The following is an 8,834-nucleotide window of genomic DNA, read 5'->3' on the forward strand; positions in this document are numbered from 1 at the left end:
TAGGGATCTGTATATTTTGTGGTAACTGCGTTGAATATTGTCCAACAAATTGTTTCTCAATGACTAATGACTGAAGAATATGAACTTTATACTTATGCTCGTCACGAATTGAATTAGAATCCAATTTACGGATAAAATCAGTCAATCCCTTAAGACTAATTGACAATGACTAAGAAGAAGAAGAGAAGGTTACCTTTTGATCTAAAGAAATGAGGGGTCTTTCGTTTTGTTTGGTCACTCGAAACGATTTTGAGGCAGTCTCCATCTTTCTTCGGAATAAGAAGCTAAGTCCATATTACATCAATCGGAAAAGAAATAGGCATATTGGCAAGGAACAGGAGAGGGCTAGAAGCGACTCGTTCGTATTGGGAACCACGCGAGACTCTACCGTTGAGTTATATACATACCTTCCCCGCTACTAATTCTTATTATGAGTCAGATAGGGTTATAGTACACAAACAAGGTGGTTGGGGTTTCTTTCTCAATCTTTCTCTGATTCTAGCCGTGTAATGGATCCGGCTTTAGTCGGTTAAAAAGAGGAGAGGTGTGTGTGGCCGGGCTTCTTTCTTTATAGTGGTGCTGCCCGCCCCCTTATTAATCCATTTGACTAGGAACACGTGGATCCAGGGAACCAGGCTCGGGAACTCTTTCTTACTAGTCTCAGGCGGAGGTTATGACTTAATCCAATAAATAGAGTCAGATTGAGAGATAAAAGAAAATGGTGCTCGATGAAAGGATCCTTCACACTATGCTGTGGGCGGGGGAGAGAGAAGCTCTGCGAAGCTGGGCGTTCAGTGTGATTATAGGGGAACCATACTAGAAAGAGAATAGAAAGGGCCTGAAAAAGAGAGCGAGTAAGTGATGGGCAACCGGCAGTCTATATCTTGCTTGTGAGCCGAAAAGTATAGTATACCAATCTCGCAACAGTACAGTACTGGCGCAAAAGGATCGGTCCTTCACTTGCTGATCGTTCGCGAGTCGAACTCGCTCTCTTGCCATGCTTTTCACTCACTCGCTTGAGTCGGACGAAATCACTCCGTTTGGAGGATCATTCGTTCTTCACTCTCTTGTTCCTAACCCGCAAGGAGTGCAGCAACCAACCAAGGTGCATATTCCCATATAGAGTAGAATAGAAACAAGCGAAGCGTAGCGATTCGTACTACTGGAAAAGTGAACCGGCAGGCAATAGAGTCAGTCCGCCGATAGCCACAAGCAAGCGTAGCGAATCACATGGATAAGCCCCTACCTGTCAGTGCATAGATGATAGGGTGGGCGAAGCGCGAAGGGGATGGATGTCTGAGCGGTTCAAAGAGTCGGTCTTGAAAACCGAAGTATTGATAGGAATACCGGGGGTTCGAATCCCTCTCCATCCGAGAAGTCATAAGTTCTCTCTTGCGTTATCGAGAGACTAAGAACGAATGAATTGGATCGACTCGACTGAGATGATAGATGGAATGCTTAGCTTGTTTTATGATGATTTAGTTCTTTTTCTGTTCTGTCTAGCATTGGTCTTCTTACGGACCAACATCAGACTTCATATCGCCCCTTCCTTCTTCCACTCCTGCCTTTAGGTCTTGGTGGAGGTTTGGGAAAGTTTGATCCATGGATGACTATCTGAGCAGAATTGCTCCTCTTGGCCCGCCCGCCTGCAAGCAGTTCTTCTCGAGCTGCCGCTTCCTCGAACCCGTTCGTTCTGCCCTTTCCCGAGAGCCATCTTCAGGTAACCCCCTCTACCTTCTTGACCTACCCCTCATCCTTTTCTCTCAAATATTGACTGCAATCTCTCTTTCCTCAGGCACTCGTCGGCAACTCCGATTGGAAGATGATTCCGAAGAAACGTAAGATGCAGGAGAAGGAGGAGACGTCGTCGAGGTTGAAAGTTCCTCTATTCAGCCAAGGTTGTAAACGTCAGAGAATCATGGTTCCCGCTTCTTCTGTACCAGCCACACTTTTTGTCCCTTCGTCTGGTCCAGCTTCTTGCACTCGCTGCCAACTTGCTCGCAGCACCTCTGCCTCTGTCTTGCCATCTACCACAACCGCCGGTGGAGACGAAGAAATGTCTGATGACAGACAAGAAGAGGGTGTCAAATCTACCAGAGCATGAACTAGTACTGGAAGAAGCCGCGGTGGTATACCTTTTTCTTTCAGAACCTCGCCTTTCGTTTTTCTCTGATTCGTCGTTGTTCCTGTTATTTATTGTCGCTATGTGTGCTTGCTTGTGGGAGTCTCTTTCTTTTTTGATGTGTTGTCACGCTCCCTTCCCGTCTATGGCCGAAAGGGCAAGTCCTTGACTCTATTCCCGATCGGTCGGGCAAGCGGCTTGGCTTTCAAAGTCAACTCCAACAATTTCTTTGTTCTCAACACTTGATGTTAATTTATCAAAGATCTTTTGCAAGAGGGTTTGCTAGAGGTAGTTAGCCGTTACGCTACGGGATTAATCCTATCACTAGCCCACTATCTTCAGGTAAATTCGATCGATCAGATGCAGAAACCAAGGCAAGGTCGGATGGTTGTCCCTGATTCTCAACAGAATCTGATAGACAAGAAAGAATCGAAGTCCCATTGTCTTATTAATTTCATTGGATGCCTTTACTCCCCTACCCCAATCCCTAGCTAGCTGCAATCCAAACCTCACCTATTTGGGGATCTTCTCCTCCTACTCTTTCAGTCCAAGGAAGACATCTAATATTAAAGAGAAAGAGGCCTGAGAAGCATTCTACCGGCCAAGGTCAAAGAAGCTAATTCTGATTGAAGAAAATAGTGTAAGCCAACTCATCAAGGGAAAGGGGCACTAATGGAAGAGTCAAATGCCTCGATTTTATATATATATCCGGAACGGAAAGACATTGCATTGGAGACGGACGATTGACAGGACCGAAGCAAAAAGCCCACATACATGTACCAAGGGTTGTCAAAGCATAGTGCCTACTCAAGGTATATACACTGCTCTAAGATTAGGTAGGAGTCGATTTCCGAAACATAAGAGCTTGGAGACTGACCTAGCTGCAACAGATATTGTTCAGATCTTACCTGAGAGAGAATATTGTAACGGCACTGGTTGAACCTGCTGTTTAGCCCGAGGCTCTTTGAAGTTGCTGCGGTTGAAGTGGAGTCTGCTCCGAAAGGGTCTACTTTTCTTTCTAACCGGGATAGCAGGGTTGAAGCCCTTTGTTAGAACTGCAAAATCCATGTATTTATGTGGATGGGATTACCTTATTGGGGAGGGAAAGAGAAGCAAGCTACCTCGCATCCTTTTTTCTATTTTGACCACTACGAGTTGATGTAAGGGGGAACCCTCTTTGAACTAGGTGCCCTCGAAGGATATGATTCTAACTGTCGATTAGCAGGGCTGCAGGCACGAATTCGTATTAGGAACGCATGGCTAGATCGATCGGTCGGTCTTCTTGGGCTACGACAATTCCACTTATCACGCCTCTCTTTTACTGCCGCTCGGGCGCACACTAGACGAACTGAAGAATCTAATTACTTCTCTTCTTTTTGAGAGTGCAAAACCCTTAAGCCAGTACCGAAGGGTGGTGAGAGTGAATCTATCTGACCCGAGTTTCACGGAGTTGTGCCAGCTTTACGTCGAGATCTTCCTATCCTAGTTCTCCATACATAAAGTGACTGGTTCTTCCTTTAGCCTTTTGGATATCTTTCTCGATGATCAACCAAGTTGAAATACAGATCTCATCACACCACTTGTAGTAACCCTTCGGCAGGTTGGCAGAGTTGCTTTCAGTTGCGGGAAAGTTAGGGGAACCTAGTTAACCAACGACATTTCCTTATCATAGTTGGTGGATGTCTCGATTGAGGCGAAGGATCCCTATAGACCGAACCCAGAATACAATTTGACCCTTGGCCCGGTCGCGAGGATTCGACCAGCTTTCATTCTCTTTCTCCCAACGAGTTAGCAGACTCAACTGATTGAAAAGTATTACTTAAATAGAAATCATGGTCCTTGACGAAAACGGTTTTGAAAAAGAGTTTAACGACAGAACTAGAATACCCGTAATGCTAGTAGTATTCCCTTACTGAACGGAAGGAACGGTTCCCCTACTCCCTTCCTAATGAACTCCGGAACGAAGGCACCATCACTCTGTCTGTAGGCTGTTGGATGCCCCCTTCTTCCTGGCAACAAGATCAGATCAATAATAGCCAACTAGGAAAGCACAGTCAGACTAGTGCCACGCCCAAAGCACCAAGACTGCTTATTCCGCTAAAACTGTAAAGAGACAAGACCTCTTATGCCGGAAAAGAAAGTCAAGTGCTAACGTGCACCTCCCATTCCTACACCAAGAGAAAGCCTAAGAGAAGACAAGACCATGCTACCAGTCCTAGCTGGCACCGAAGCCAAGGGAAATTGAACAAGAGGAATGAAAGAAGAGCTTAGTCGTATTCAATTCAATGCGGGACGACCCAGCCTCCCAGATCCGCATCAGCGAGTGGTGTGACGACGACCAACTTGATTGAAAATCACGATTTGAATTTAATTGCCTCGGGAAAAGAGAGAACAAGCAGAACTGTTTTATCTGTTATATGAGAGGACGGCTGCCACTTCCGTATTACCATTGATTTAGACAATCCCCGATCCTTACTAGACTAGATAAGGGGTCAGGAGATTCTGATTAGTGTCAAATAGCCCTAGCCTCATTCACTCCCGGTGAAATAGCAGCTACGCCCCTTGGTCCCGAGCGTTTGAACGAATCCCAGTCTCTTGAGCTCTTTATGGCAGCTAGTCTAGATCGATTCCTAATAGGATTGGCTTTCTTTGTTAAGACAGAGTAGAGATTGGAAATTCTAGAGAAAAGCAAGGTTTGTAACCCCCTAACCCAGACCAGGATGCGCCTTTCTCCCTAAGCCTAGAAGCAAGTCAAGCGGTAAGAAAACCCATATCCCTTGTGAGTGCGTCTTTTTTTTATGATCTCGTTTTCTCAGATAGGACAGGTCGGTCAGGGGCAGGTGTCTTCCATATGCAATATCCGAGACTCTTTCTCAAGTGGGTATGAGATATCCGGTATGCGATGCGAGATGCGCTTTCCAAACAGGCTATATTGCTTTATCTCTCTGTCCTTTCTTTCCGTCCTCCCTGGCTGGGCTCTCGCGTGTCCTGGGTCCGATCAGATCAACCAGCGACCGGTTTACAGAACAAGGAGTGAAGCAAGGGGCAGGAGATTGATAGAAGAACCCGGCCGAAGCTTGACTAAAAAGGGCTTGTGTTCAACTCCGGGGGTTGGCTGGTTGGAAGGGATTGCTTTCTGCCGTCTGTTTTTCCCTTCGAGATCTTCTCTTAGCAAAGTAGGTTCAAGTCACACTTTTTGCTTGCTACAAGCTGGGCTCAGGGACTGCAGTCAGCCGCTTCCTTCCCCTGTAGTCGTCAGCTCGTTCTTGACAGATCTGATCGGGTGTTCATAATCTGGAGTAAAAGGATTCGAACCTTTGCATGCCGGTACCAAAAACCGATGCCTTACCACTTGGCTATACTCCATACGGCCTTGTTTTGGACGGTAGAACGGGGAGAGGGGCGAAGATCTGAGACCCTCCAGGCGAAGAGGTTCAGACGCTCGACGAGAAAAGAAAAGGGAGAGGGGTGAAACCGCGAGATCGAAGGGAGAGGGGTGAAACCGCGAGACCGAAGGGAGAGGGGCAGGAGCAAAGCTGTGAAACCTTAAGAGGAGGTTCAGGAATTGTGAGACCAGTAGGGCGAAGAGGTGAAACCGCGAGACCAAAGAAAGGGAGAGGGGGAAGGGAGAAGCAGGGCGAGACCAAAGGGAGAAGAGCCGTGCAAGAACGTGGGGATATAGCAAGTAAGCAGCAAGATTCTCTCTTGTTGGACCGACTACAACAAGCTCGCGACTCTAATAGAAAGAAAGGGTAAGCTCTCCTCTCTCTGTTCTATTTGCTTGCAACAATGCTATACCTATCAAAGTTGGCGAACGCTTCTGTAACCTTAGACTCGTTACGCTATTCGACTGAACTCGTTGGCTCCGCGTCCACCGAAAGTAGGTTACCTTCGTCACCGTCAGCATTTGGTACTCTCTCGATAGCTTCTCTCGTTCACTTCAAGCCTTTGGTGTAATGACCTGACCCGTAAGCCCTGAAGAAAGAAAAACATCAAAAAAAAGAAATGGTTGCTGGAAACGACGTTCCCTTTGTAAAGTCGACCTTTTCCTTTTCTAACTAATGTGAGTTGACATGAAATGGATCACGGAAGAAGACGTATCCGATGAATGAATGATTCAATCCCCTCCCACCCACACGGGTTCTTCGATTCTATTGAAGGGGCGAAGGCCTGAGACCGACAGGCGAAGAGGCGCAGGCATGAGACCGATAGGGAGAGGCAATGGAATTGTGAGACCCGTAGGGCGAAGAGGCGAAGACATGAAACCGAGTTGGAGAGGTAAAGGGGTTCCCCTTCTTCTTTCTATGTGAGGTGGGGCGTACGTCAGAGCGGAACCTATCTCGAACGCAGAGCACCGGCTCCGGCCTTAGATACAGTTACCATGCTTACCGGCTCTGACCATTGCCATAGATATGGGGGGTAGGCGAAGGTAGCTTGCTTCTCTTCTCCTAGGCTACCAGCACATGTGACTCGGGAAGAAAGAAAAGGCTGCGAGCGGTTCTTCGCTTTCTTGTTCTCGCCCAGCTCTTTTTCTTTATTATTTCCTAGAAAAAAGAAGAAGCTCATGAATCAGCACAGGGCAAAATCAGCTGTAGGAGAACTGTACTAACCTGCCGACGGTGACTTTCTCAGGGCTCCGTAGGAGAAGAAAGAATGTCCGGGGCAAATTGATAATGAAGCGAAGGTCCCCCTTACTCCCTATTCTCTCTTAAAGCTTTAGAAAGCTCTAACTAAGATAAAGGGTTGGTTAAGAAAGAACTATTTACTGTAAACCATAGCAGTGACAGTCACTCAATGGAAATGTTCGCCTTTGGAATGAAGATGGATGAGCACTTGAACCTGAAACTGATGAAATTCGGGGGAAAGATGGAACCGGTCACTATACTGGGGGGGGGGGCGAGACATGACCGCGACTGAAGATTCAAGTACCGTTGAAAAGACCAAAGGAACGGGGGGAATGACTACCTGTAATAAAGCACAGGCTAATAGACCAGAAGAAGCAAGGCTTAGATTACCAGATCCTGGACACAATCTAGCCCCTTGCCTTACCTTTTCTAGCCTCTCTCTCCTTGCTTGCTTACCTAGCTCTTGTCTTAGTGACTCTTCTTCCTCTTTTCTAGGGTTTCTTCTGGTTAAAACGATCTATTTTGCATTTGCCAATGAATTGGATCCGCCCCGATTTGATCAATAATGGGATTCTTGGCTAGAAGAAAGGTTCTGTGACATGGACGCCAACTAACTCGTTGTCCCACCTAACAGATGATGAGATTCTCGATCGATTTGAGAGAATTTGTAAAAGTCTTTCTCACTATTCATTCTATTCGAGATAGGGTGGAGCTTTCGATCAAGATGTTCTCGCCTCCCCGGGCTCTCGCTCGAATCGGAACCTTTATGCGTTGGTAGGCTTTCGACTCAATCTAATAGCCTACTGGGCGACAATCAAAGAGAAAGTTGTCGCATGGGCTCATCAGATGATGCAGAACAGATTTCATAACCACCATCCAGCACCAATTACATTCCACATCCCACTTCAAACTTGTCTGTCGATTCCTCGGGGGGACTATTCTATTTAGTTAGAGAAAGGCATTCCAGCTTCAAAGGCAGGTGAGCTGGGTCAGGAAGGAGACTGCTGGGATTGGATCGGATCCATCCTACTCGAAGCACTCCACCACGAATAAGAGTCAGAAGGTTGGATAGGCAGTCGAGATAGTCACTCCTATCTGTAGGGCGGGCTTTCAAGACAGAGATGCACTACTCCATCTGGAAAGAGCTTTACCTCATGGAGAAAGAGAAGAACACCTGATTTAAAGTAAAGGCCAGAAGGGAGTCAAAAATCAATAGAAAAAAGACCTTCCCGGCAGGACTCTACTACTGGGTCTTATTCCATCTCAAACTCGGATTAGGAAGAGTGCCCTTGAACTACAGATCCTGAATAATACACAATACAAAAAAAGAAAGAGATTCTCGACGAGAAAGAAAAAAAGGGGGGAGGAGAAGAGGAGATTCAGGATAGTCACTCCACTCCATATCTCGGGAACACAGATTCTTCTTTCATTTGCAATTCCTTTCTTGAGTGCGTCTTTGATGATCTCTTTTCTCAGATAGGACAGGGCAGGGGTAGGGAGAAGGGCTTCTTCCGCTTTACAACCGGAATAAGGAACCTTAGAATGAACCAACCCCACCTGCTGTCGATCAAAAAATGGGATTGGAGAGGTTCATGAGTAAGTAGGGAGAGGATCATGAGTAAGTAGGGAGAGGATCAAGATCAGAGAAAGAATAAAACACCTATGTTACCTTGTTCAAGAATAGTGAAACCCGAGTGAAATGAACGACAAAATAGGGAGAGGATAGAATTTGATAATTATTGGTCCGTCAGAGTGAAATCAGTCTGTCGAATGAATAAGGAAAGGAGTTTCGTCTTTGACAAGGGAGAGGAGTCCACTGTTCTCGAATAGTGAAAGAATAACTCACAATCACGAAATTGACCTCGTGTTTGAAGGGAGAGGTTCATGAGTTTACACAGTGAAAGAAGGAGAGAATATCCGAGTGAAGGAGGGAGAGTCAAAGAGTGAAAGAAGGTGAATTCAGTAGTGATTTCGTTTACAGTTAAAGAAAAGAGAAGAGACTGTAAAATACCCTTGTTTACTAGGGGAAGGAGCAGTGTTTGAATAAATAAATAGGTTCAGGTTCCGTAGTTCAGGAGTGAAGGAGA

At 46.1% G+C, this 8,834-nt stretch overlaps 1 non-coding gene across 1 annotated transcript; it reads left to right on the plus strand.

The window, feature by feature from the left end:
* The first annotated feature begins 1,286 nt into the window (after nt 1-1,286).
* TRNAS-UGA (transfer RNA serine (anticodon UGA)) lies at nt 1,287-1,373 on the plus strand. The gene has a single exon. It is a non-coding gene; the product is annotated as a tRNA-Ser (tRNA).
* The last annotated feature ends 7,461 nt before the right edge of the window (nt 1,374-8,834 follow it).

This window comes from Cucurbita pepo, chromosome 11, assembly GCF_057944985.1.
Source record: "Cucurbita pepo subsp. pepo isolate OVF chromosome 11, ASM5794498v1, whole genome shotgun sequence".
Lineage (NCBI taxonomy): Eukaryota > Viridiplantae > Streptophyta > Magnoliopsida > Cucurbitales > Cucurbitaceae > Cucurbita > Cucurbita pepo.